The sequence below is a fragment of the Prionailurus bengalensis genome, chromosome C2 (genome assembly GCF_016509475.1).
Source record: "Prionailurus bengalensis isolate Pbe53 chromosome C2, Fcat_Pben_1.1_paternal_pri, whole genome shotgun sequence".
Taxonomy (NCBI): Eukaryota; Metazoa; Chordata; class Mammalia; order Carnivora; family Felidae; genus Prionailurus; species Prionailurus bengalensis.
Genome location: NC_057350.1, coordinates 51,295,493 through 51,306,039, shown reverse-complemented (window position 1 = coordinate 51,306,039; position 10,547 = coordinate 51,295,493). Strand labels below are relative to the sequence as shown.

The window sequence follows — 10,547 nt, the reverse complement described above, 5'->3', positions numbered from 1 at the left end:
ACAGCAAAGTTGAGATAATGGTATAATAATCACCTGCATATTCACTACCTACATATCGACATGCTTACTCTATCACACACCTGTCCTTCTTTCTACTATCCATGAATCCATCTTGTAATTTTTTTTATTTTTCAAAATAAGTTATGAAAGATTGAACTTATGAGAATTATGTATACCACATGCCATAATTAAGTGAATTCTATGCTGTGTCCACACATTTAATCAAAGTTTTAAATGTTCATGAATTAGAGAATACATATATCTGACCCACTACTGATCTATACCTAGAAAAAGAAAAGATATGAAAAATTGAATCAAAAGCAAAAACTCCTCTGTAATATAAATCATGATCTCAGTTGGCCAATAATTCTTTTGTAACCGTATAGTACTTCTAATTTTCAAATAACTTGGGCTTATATATGCACTATAAGTGATTGCACCAAGTGTTTGCCACCATTTTATGGCTTTGGCGCACAAATGCCCAAGCCATAAAAGCAGAAGCTGAAAGCGTATCTTCTGATTCCAAGTTCTGTGCTCTGCCATTCTGCTCCAGTGTCACTACAGTTTTTCTGTTGTAAATTAAAATTAGAATTCAGTACGTGCAACATTTATTTCCCACTTTGTCGTGTGTATTATACCCGTCCCTTTCATTCCTTATTTAAATTTTGTCACTGAGTTCACACTAATACTACAAACATCTGTAGGGTTACTGCAAAGTGCTTTAAACTTCCTATACAAAAGTTGCTTTTTAAGTAGTCTATAAAGTGGTTTCATTAATGAGCATATTGCTTGGCATTATCAGGTATTCTCTGTCAAGCATTTTTTTAAATCACCCTTTTTCCTCAGAACATGCTGTTTTTTTGCTGCTGTAGACAGTCTGTCTCATACGTAAAGTTAAAAGAAGACAATTTTAAAAGAACGTGAGCAGAGTTTAGAAAGCCAGCATTTTTGTCAGTGTTAAGTAAAATATGCTAGAACTAGAGAAAATCTCCTGATAAAGGGTCCAGAAGCTTCTCTGTCACCAAGCAAGTCAAATGTCCAAATACAACATCAGGAAATAACAATGCTGTTAGCAGTTTTCCTGTACCTGCTATGGAGGCAAACCATGACCTGTCTTCCTGAAATTACACCAGGAAGTATTTTTGGCAGCCTCCCTGAAGACAAAAATTCTTCCTCCTGAAATGTATTACATTGGAAATTTGATGGAAAAAATTGAAAATAATTCCAGCAAATGCAAGAATTTCTCTGGGTTATATACCATGGGCTCGGTCAGAAGTCAAAGGAATATATGGAAGTTATATGCATATCTAATTTTAATAGAAAGACCAAGTTGTTTTTTCACGGGATTTGCATTATCTTAAATCCCTGTTAAAGGTGAATAAATGATATGATTTTATCCCACCCTTGCTATCACTTGATGTTATTTTACTATCTTAAGATTTTACTAATCTCATGATGGTATGCAATAGTTTCTCTCTGGGGTACTATTTTATATTTCCCTGCTATATATGCATAAGCATTTATCTTTTTCGGTATATAGGCATCTTTATTTTTGTATCTTTTTATCTTATACCATACTAAACAAACTCTTTCATATATAATATGAACTGTTAGCAATAATGTTTCATGGGTGCCTTGTGATGTAGAAGTAGTAAAGTGGAGTGGTTAAGAACACAGACTCAGCAGTCAAACTACTGAATCATGTCTCCATCACCTACTACCACAATGAACTTGGGGAAGTAATTAACTTTCTATGACTCATTTACCTACTACAGATCATAGATTTACTGTAAGGATTAAAAATTGTTATTATATAAAAAGTACTGAGCTAAACATGCTTTAAAAAATTACTGAGACAAGTGTTCAGCACATATAAGCACTATATGGAAGTTGACAAGAAACACAGTGTTTCATTAACACCTCATTCTCTGAATATCTCAATGAAATAAATCAACCTTAACAAAATCAACCTTAGAAGAGCTAAATAAAAGATACTTTGTGTGACCTTCTCCAAATACTTCTGTTACCAAAGCCTAGAAATAAATTGCCATTTTTTCAGATGGCTTAGATGCCAATTTAACATCAACTCAGTTTATATAATCAATTATATATTAATCAACCATTAATTTGGTAAAGAGAAATAACAGTCATGGTGTGTTAATATTGTCCTCTGTTCCTTGCCAGTATCTCTTGATGTTAAAAGCCATATTTAGAAACTAGTTCATTTAAAAGAAAGAAAGAAAGAAAGAAAGAAAGAAAGAAAGAAAGAAAGAAAGAAAAGAAAGAAAAAGAAAAAAAAGAAACTATTTCATTTGTAAATTGAATAGATAAATAGATTGTCCAAAAGTTAGCTGAAAAAAAAAGTTAGCAGCTGAGGTTTTCTAAAATAAAGGAAAAACTTCCTCCAGGCCTTTAAAAAAACATAATTTTATTTTTTACACATGTTTTTAAAATTGGAAAATAGTTAGGTTCAAACACAGTGAATTTGATAAAGAATATATTGGTCTTGAACAATAAATGCAATGTGTAATTGTTTTAAATGAATGTCTATTTGAAGATATGTATATATAAATCTCTTTATAGAATAGATTTTACTCCCACATGAGCAGACTTCAATTGCCAATTTTGAGTAGGACTATTTGTAAATTGGCTGATGTCTATATACAGACTTTACTTTTTCTATTCCCTCAATTAGGCTTTTATTTTTTATAAACACAATTTTGGAAAAAAACGAATTTTATTATTTCTTACGTTCTCTCATTGATTTATGATAGAACACAACCAGTAAATAGTATTAAGGTTCTCATCAACTGGCAGTTCATTCCAATATCTAAGATAATTGTGATGGTTAATTTTGTGTGTCCATTTGGCTAGCCGTGGGTGCCCAGAGATATTTTGTCCACCTAAAATATTATTTGGAGTGTTTCTGTGAGAGTAATTTTAGATGAAATTAACATTTAAATTGATGGACTTAAGTAAAGTAGATTTCCTTCAATAATATAGCTAGGGCTCATCCTATCAGTTAAGTGCGTGAATAGAACAAAACTCTTCCAAGCAAGAAAGAATTCCTGGAGCACACTGCCTTTGGACTTCATCTGATTCTACAGCAGATGACCTTCAGATTCGAACTGGAACACTGGCTGTCCTAGGTCACCAGTCTACTGACCTTTGTACCAAAACTGAAGTGTCAGCTCTCCTGGGTATCAACTCTGCAGATTTTGGACTTGCCACCCTCTAGAATCATGAGTTAACTCCTTCTGACCATTTCTTTCTTTCTTTCTTTCTTTCTTTCTTTCTTTCTTTCTTTCTTTCTTTCTTTCTTTCTTTCTTTCTCTGTGTATGTTCGCATACACACACACAAACACACCCTATTGGTTCTATTTCTCTGAAGAATCCTGGATAATGAAATTACTGTAAAAATAATATGTACTCAAAACCATTCTGCTAAGACCAATAAACATTTCACATCTTGCTCCCAGGGGCCAGAGATACAAGTACATTGACATTTACATACACACACACACACACACACACATTATTATAATATTATATATAGATGTATTCACTCAGAGTCATCATAGAATAAACCCCAATCTAATTGTTATATAAATACCTATAGATATATATCTTTTTTTAAAATATCTATTTTTTCTTGAGAGAGAGAGAGACAGAGCAAGAGTGGTGGAGGGGCAGAAAGAGAGAGGGACAGACAGACAGACAGACAGACAGTCTAAAGCAGGCTCCAGGCTCTGAGCTGTCAGCACAGAGCCCAACGTGGGGCTTGAACCCACAGACCATGAAATCATGACTTGAGCTGAGGTTGGACACTTAAACGACTGAGCCACCCAGGTGCCCTGCTATAGCTTTATGTCTTAATTCAGGGCAACAGTGTAGTTCTGAATTCAATCATTTATTTTCATCTACAAAAGAGATCATTGTGGTGCAACATCCAAAAGAAATAATCAAAGCTTTTATTATTGTGCTGTTTACATTTAAAAATGTTGCGTTTGGTATGTTTTTAAAAAGACAATAAAATATCTTAAGCAACTTCCAGTAAAATATGATAGATTCAAGACATGCTTAGTCAACTCTTAACTTGAAACCCTTCAAAATGATCAAAAAAATGCAAAAAGGGAAAACATCCCATCTGTATTTCCTGAATGGAGGATTCTCTTGAGTAAAGTCTTTTTTTAATAGTAATCTAAGAGAATTATTCATTTTTTTAAATAGTAATGTAAGAGAATTATTTTTAAAATAGAATAAGTAAGATTTGTGGGGTTGTGACTTAGTTTTTTGTTTGTTTGTTTGTTTCTGTAGTGTCCTTGTTTCTTACCACAGAGTGATATTGAAGACATAATCCAAGGGCTATATTCATCCCAAGACCTAAAGCTCCTTAAAGAAAGCTTTACTGGAAGTGAGTCATTAAGAAGAACAGAAGTCTAAAAATGGCCTTATTTGAAGGCTGCTACCCAGCGTCACCTGGATTTGATTTTAAAAATTCCTAATTACTGGGTGCCTGGATAGCTCAGTTGTTTGAGTGGTCAACACTTGATTTCAGGTCAGTCGTGATCCCAATGTGGTGGGATCGAGCCCCCCATTGGGCTCTGTGCAGTGTGTGGAACTTGCTTCAGATTTTCTCTTAAGATTCTCCCTGTGTCCCATCTCCCTCACACACAGTATCCCTCTCTCTCTCTAAAAAAAAAATTAATTCCTAAGTAGCATACAAAAACCCTGTGAGTTGAGAGGCATAAAAATGAACCACCTCAAACTTTTGTCCAGGTTATCTGTTTCCTTTCAACAGCAAACCATATCTGAATCAGAAGAGTTACAATATAAAGTACTTGTTTTTCCACCTTCAGGTAATGGCTCAGTGACCTATGTTCATCTGTCATCAATTATTGAACAAACACACAAACAAAAACAGTTGAAACTAAAAGAAATTGAAATGCCCCAAATCAAATCTGAATACATAGGTAGCTGTGAGTAGACACACACATTAAAAGAGAAACATTTAAAATTACAGATGATTTGTGAATTTCAGGCTCCACAGATACAAGTTAAATATACATATAAGTCAAATGTATATATTTTAGTCAAATTTTTTCAACAATCTAAAATGAATTACCTAAAAAAAAGCTTGCTTTATAAATAATTTATTTTTTTAACACTTATTTATTTTTGAGAGAGAGACAGAGCATGAACGGGGTAGGGTCAGAGAGAGAGGGAGACACAGAATCCCAAACAGGCTCCAGGCTCTGAGCTGTCAGTACAGAGCCTGACGTGGGGCTTGAACTCATGGCCACGAGATCATGACCTGAGCTGAAGTTGGATGCTTAACCGACTGAGCCACCCAGGCGCCCCTCTTTTTATAAATAACTTAAACAGAACAAGCAACAAGAGGTTAAAATTACAAGAAGATAGAAAAAATGCACATTGCCCTCGTAGTTATGAACAACAACAAAATAGTAATAAAATCATTACAATCGCTTCTCGGCCTTTTGGCTAAGATCAAGTGTAGTATAAAATCATTACATAAATTTGAAAGTGTTGGTATTAGGATACAGACTACTAAAATCAGTTATTAGTATTAAGATATTTGGAGAAATAAGTTGAATACAGAAAATTAGAGAATAAAAGTCATTACAGAGAATATAAATGAGGTAGAGAGAAGAGGTAATAATAGCTAAAACTTGCATATTTTCTTCCTTGTTCTAAGCACCTTATATATTAACTTATTTAATCATCATGAAAAGCCTCTGAGGAAAATTATGTTATTATTTTCATATTACAGTGGATAAACTCAATGGATTAACTGAGGCTCAGAGAGATTAAATTATTCTGTGGTCACACAGCAACTAAATTATGGAGGTGCCACTGAAACCTAATCAGGCTTTCATTAGAATGCACATTCTTAACCCTAGGGCCAGCTACATCTCATGAGGCAGCGTAGAGATGGTCAAAGAAATTCAATACACACGTAATAGGTGATCCTGAAATGGAAAATAAAGAGAAAAAACAACTGAAAGACATTGAATGAAGTTACCAAATTAATAACTTGAGGGAATTATACTGATCTATATCTTAATAAAGTTACTGAACTAAGTTCAACTAAAAAGCACCCAGACAAGGTCCCTGGGTGGCTCAGTTAGCTAAGTGTCAGACTCTTGATTTCAGCTCAGTCATATCTCACGGTTTGTGAGTTTGAACTCTGCGTAGGGCTCTGCGTTGAGGAGCCTGATTGAGATTCTCTCTCCCTCTCTTTCTGCCCCTGCCCCCCATCTCTCTCTCTCTCTCTCTCTCTGTCTCAAAATAAATAAATAAACTTTAAAAAAGTACCCAGATAAAAAGTGCAAGGCAACCACCAGGAAGTAAAATATCATTCTGAACTTAACCTTTTCTATACTAATACTCATTTCCAGAAGTCTTTGTAGAGAAAATACAGAATTGAGTAGGGGAAGGGAAGAAGGGAAGTTGGCTTGAGTGTTTATGGATTAGTATGAAGACATTTCAATTATACAGGAGCTTGTTCTCTGAGGAAAGGGGAGGTAAAACAATATTACCAAATGACAAAATTCAACTAAACAGGCACAAAATCATTATAAGTAACTGTAACTATTAATTAAAAATTTAGAACAAAGAAAATGGAAAGCCAATGGAGTAAAAAATAAATATTTAAAAATGTTTTTGGTAATATTTCTCGGACTTCATATTTTAAAATACTAAGTTTTTTATCCTATAAATATACAGTCTACAAAAATAGCAATATAATAGAACATTTTGATGCACTGATACATAAAACAGGATGCTAATTTTGTGTATGGGGGCAGATAGATAGGTATATTAAATTACTGTAGTGTAAAACAAAATGTTATTTTAATCATTCCTGAAAAACGGAATTTAAAGATGGAAGATCCTCTAGTAAACATTTCTTTACTCTTTATAGTTTTTATATAAACAGCATGTGCTATTTGATAAATTAATAGAAAGATACGGAATGCCTCTGGAGTCAAGATTATTTAGGTTCAAATCTTGTGGACCTTACATAATTTACTCATAAGTCACAGATTCCTCTATCACTATGAAAAATAGTGATAATGAAAGTACATATCTCAAAGTATAACACAACACAGAGACATGATTGATTATTAAATTAGATAATGTACATAAATAATTTGGCATGGTGACTGGCACATAATGATCATACAATTATAGTTAGTAGTTATTATGATGTCTATTTTTTTTTCATTTTACATCAATTGTATTTTATAAATTTATGATAAATATAAAGGCAAGAGAAAATTCTAAGTCCATAATTGCATTAATCTGCCTTTTTTAAGATTGAATTTCAGAGATAGAATCTGAAGTTGACCTCTTACATGGTGTGCACCATGATCTGTTTGAAATTATACATTATGACTCAGGAGAAAAGGTGGAAGTTGTTTCATGTGAGACCTTGAACAAAAACAATGTACAGGCTGATCTAACACCTTCTATTCAATCCTAGCTTACACTCAGTCTGCAGTGGACAGTAAGAAGTTCAATATTAGCATAGTTCTATTCTGGCCCAGATCATTGGCATCCGTATCCAACATTTGATATCCTAATTTGGTCCATTTAGCGAATTCACCTGTGGTCATCCCACTATTTTCAATAGACTTGAATTCTAAACATTACTCAACTGATTTCTTAAACTCTTTATCCTCTCACTGTGTATTTTGGAAAATACTTAATACCTTTCCCTTTCCTTAGGTGTTTATATTTGCTTACCAAAGAAGTGATTTTTGTGATAGTTATTTAACTAACACTCTAAAGGAATCTTTATGGAGTCTCCTAGTAGTACTTTAAATTAAATGAAACATATTTTGACAGAATATATAACATTTAAACCCTTAAGCTTAGATTTAATTCACAAATTTAATTTTCTTCCAAAGTTGAAGTAGAGATTAGTACCTTGGAATTCATTGTGCCTAATGTACCTCTGTTCTTTTTAATTATTGCTGTTTACTCCTAAAAATCTTGCACTATTTATTATTTGGTATAAGTGCAAGACTTTGCAAGGACATTGCTTCTCAGTATCACTTTAGTCATTTTTAATCCCTTCATTATGATTGGAAATACTATAACACAGTTAATCATGTTGTTTACTTCTCCACCTTAATAAGTGACATGAACCTTTGAAATCCTATGTTTTAAAATGAGAAAAGATTTTTTACTCTTCTTTTTGCACACAGTTTAGCACATCTTTTAGCAATATTCATTTATATAATCTCAAACCTGAGCTATGATTTGAGGGATATGGCATCTGTACAACTCTTACAATAATTGGTAAGAGAATACAAATTCCTTATCAGAAACATGGGGTTCCTGTGCTGTAGAAACCCCTACTTCTATATGAGTCAATATCTGCTCACTTGAGCATGATATTTATTTGAATGAATAATCCAGAAGATTTAGAAGTGTCCTGACCTTCCATGTGAGGCCTTTTATAGCTTGATGGGAAAAAATAGTCATTAAATATTTTTTCATATTCATAAAATATATTCAAGGTTGTGTTTAAATATATTGAAGAATTTGCAAGCACGATTAAAAAAAAACTTTAAAAAATAGGTCCCCTTGAAGCGAATTTGTTGTAACTACTGAAATATTCTAGGCTGGTGTCTAGACTAGGTGATAACTTTCTCACTTTTCAGCTTTGTTCTTCTAAAGAAACCAAGTCCTGAAGAAGTTATTTACTTATGATGTGGCATCAAAGTCACCTAAAAGACTTAATTCAACTGAAAATTAAGATAATTCAATCTTTATGCATCATCTTGTATATTGTGATGGTGAATCTTTTTTTTTTTTTTCCCTCATTCTTTCCTTAACTACTGGAATCATCTATATATCAGCTTTTACTTACAGAACTCTCTCCAAAAGAGTTAAGCCAGGGACACTTGGGTGGCTCAGTTGGTTAAACATCCCCTGATTTCTGCTCAGATTCTGATCTCAGGGTGGTAAGTTTAAGCCCTACATGGGGCTCAGTGCTGACAACATGGAGCCTGCTTGGGATTCTCTCTCTCCCTCTCTCTTTCTGCCCTTTCCCCACTCGTTCTCTCTCTCTCCCTCTCAGAATAAATAAATAAACTTAAAAAAGAGTCAAGCTAATTCTAAGTTGTAATGTTCTTCTGTCACGCCAAACTTGTTAAATATGTCACCTTTTGTGACAGGTAATGACCCATATTTCTAATGTAACTTAAATTTCCTGTATCTCTGCTTCTGATTTACCCATATATAAATGTTTTTATTAAAGTAATGTGCATTTACTGGAATGGAATGTATGCAGGTATTCTGAATATGGATACAATCATGGAATAGGAGACAATCTCATAACTATGGACAATACTGTTTTGTTGGGGGTTGTGGATTTTCACGTATTTGAAAAATCAAAAGGATGAGATTATTTCTAGATGAAAAATGGTTGTATGTAGCAACTCAGAAAAGCGGTAATGGTGACTGAAATTAACAGCTTCACCTAAATGGAACTATTTTAACATCATCAGGCAGGTGCAAGAGCTGTCTGAGACTGCCTCCTATTCTAACTCCCTGCTTGTTTTAGTTCTTGTCTGTCCTTCATACTTACAGATTCATTATGCTAACCTTAACCCTTTCTTAATTCTCTAAGCTACAGTCTTTAACCTTTCTTAATTTGGATTACCTAAAATGGATTCATGTTATTGGAAAGGGATATTTTTGTCTGAAATAGAGCTTTAAGATATGCATTTCTTGGCAAAGTAGTGTTAAGTGAATCTAAAGGTCTTGCTAAATATTAGTCATAATTCCACAGACATGCCAACAAGTCCAGAGTTTCCAAAGTCTAAAATTTGGTGGCTCATTCAGTTGGAATATAATTTGGTACTGATAACAAGAGTCTTGTGTTTGTCTCACAGAATCCAGTAGTCCTTCAGCAAAATCTTGTGTATCTTCCTATCAATCAAAACCTAATAGGGTGCAAAATCTTAACTGTTTTTGTTGTTGTTGTTGTTGTTGAACTTAGGTTTTATCATTCTTTCAATTTTTCTGTAAACTCAAATAAACCTCAAATATTAGGTAATAAAATTTTTTACAGAAAGTACATGAGACACTTATCAAAACAAATTCAAATATAACACAATTTAATTATATCCCATATATTAAATATTTTCTATGTGTATGATATTAAAATGAGAGCTATTGAGAATGATACATAGTCTATTCTGTTAGAGAGATTATATCTAGTAGTAGATATTCATAGGCATATAAACACTAAATGTTATAATTACTATAATGGGCTACCAAAAAGAGCAAAGATGATAATAATAATAATAATAATAATAATAATAATAACAACAACAACATAACATTTCCGACACATGTAACAGACTATGTACATTCATTTGTTAAGTAAATTTACATAGTGTTAAGACAATCTATATGATCAAATTCCAAATGGCAAGGGAGTATGTTTGTGTGTATATGTTTGTGTGTATATGTGTGTTTCATACAAACAGGTGGGAGGATGTTCAAGGAAC

At 33.1% G+C, this 10,547-nt stretch overlaps 1 pseudogene; it reads left to right on the top strand.

Moving 5' to 3' along the window:
- Positions 1-5,482: 5,482 nt before the first annotated feature.
- On the top strand, positions 5,483-5,571 carry LOC122492554 (annotated as a pseudogene).
- The last annotated feature ends 4,976 nt before the right edge of the window (positions 5,572-10,547 follow it).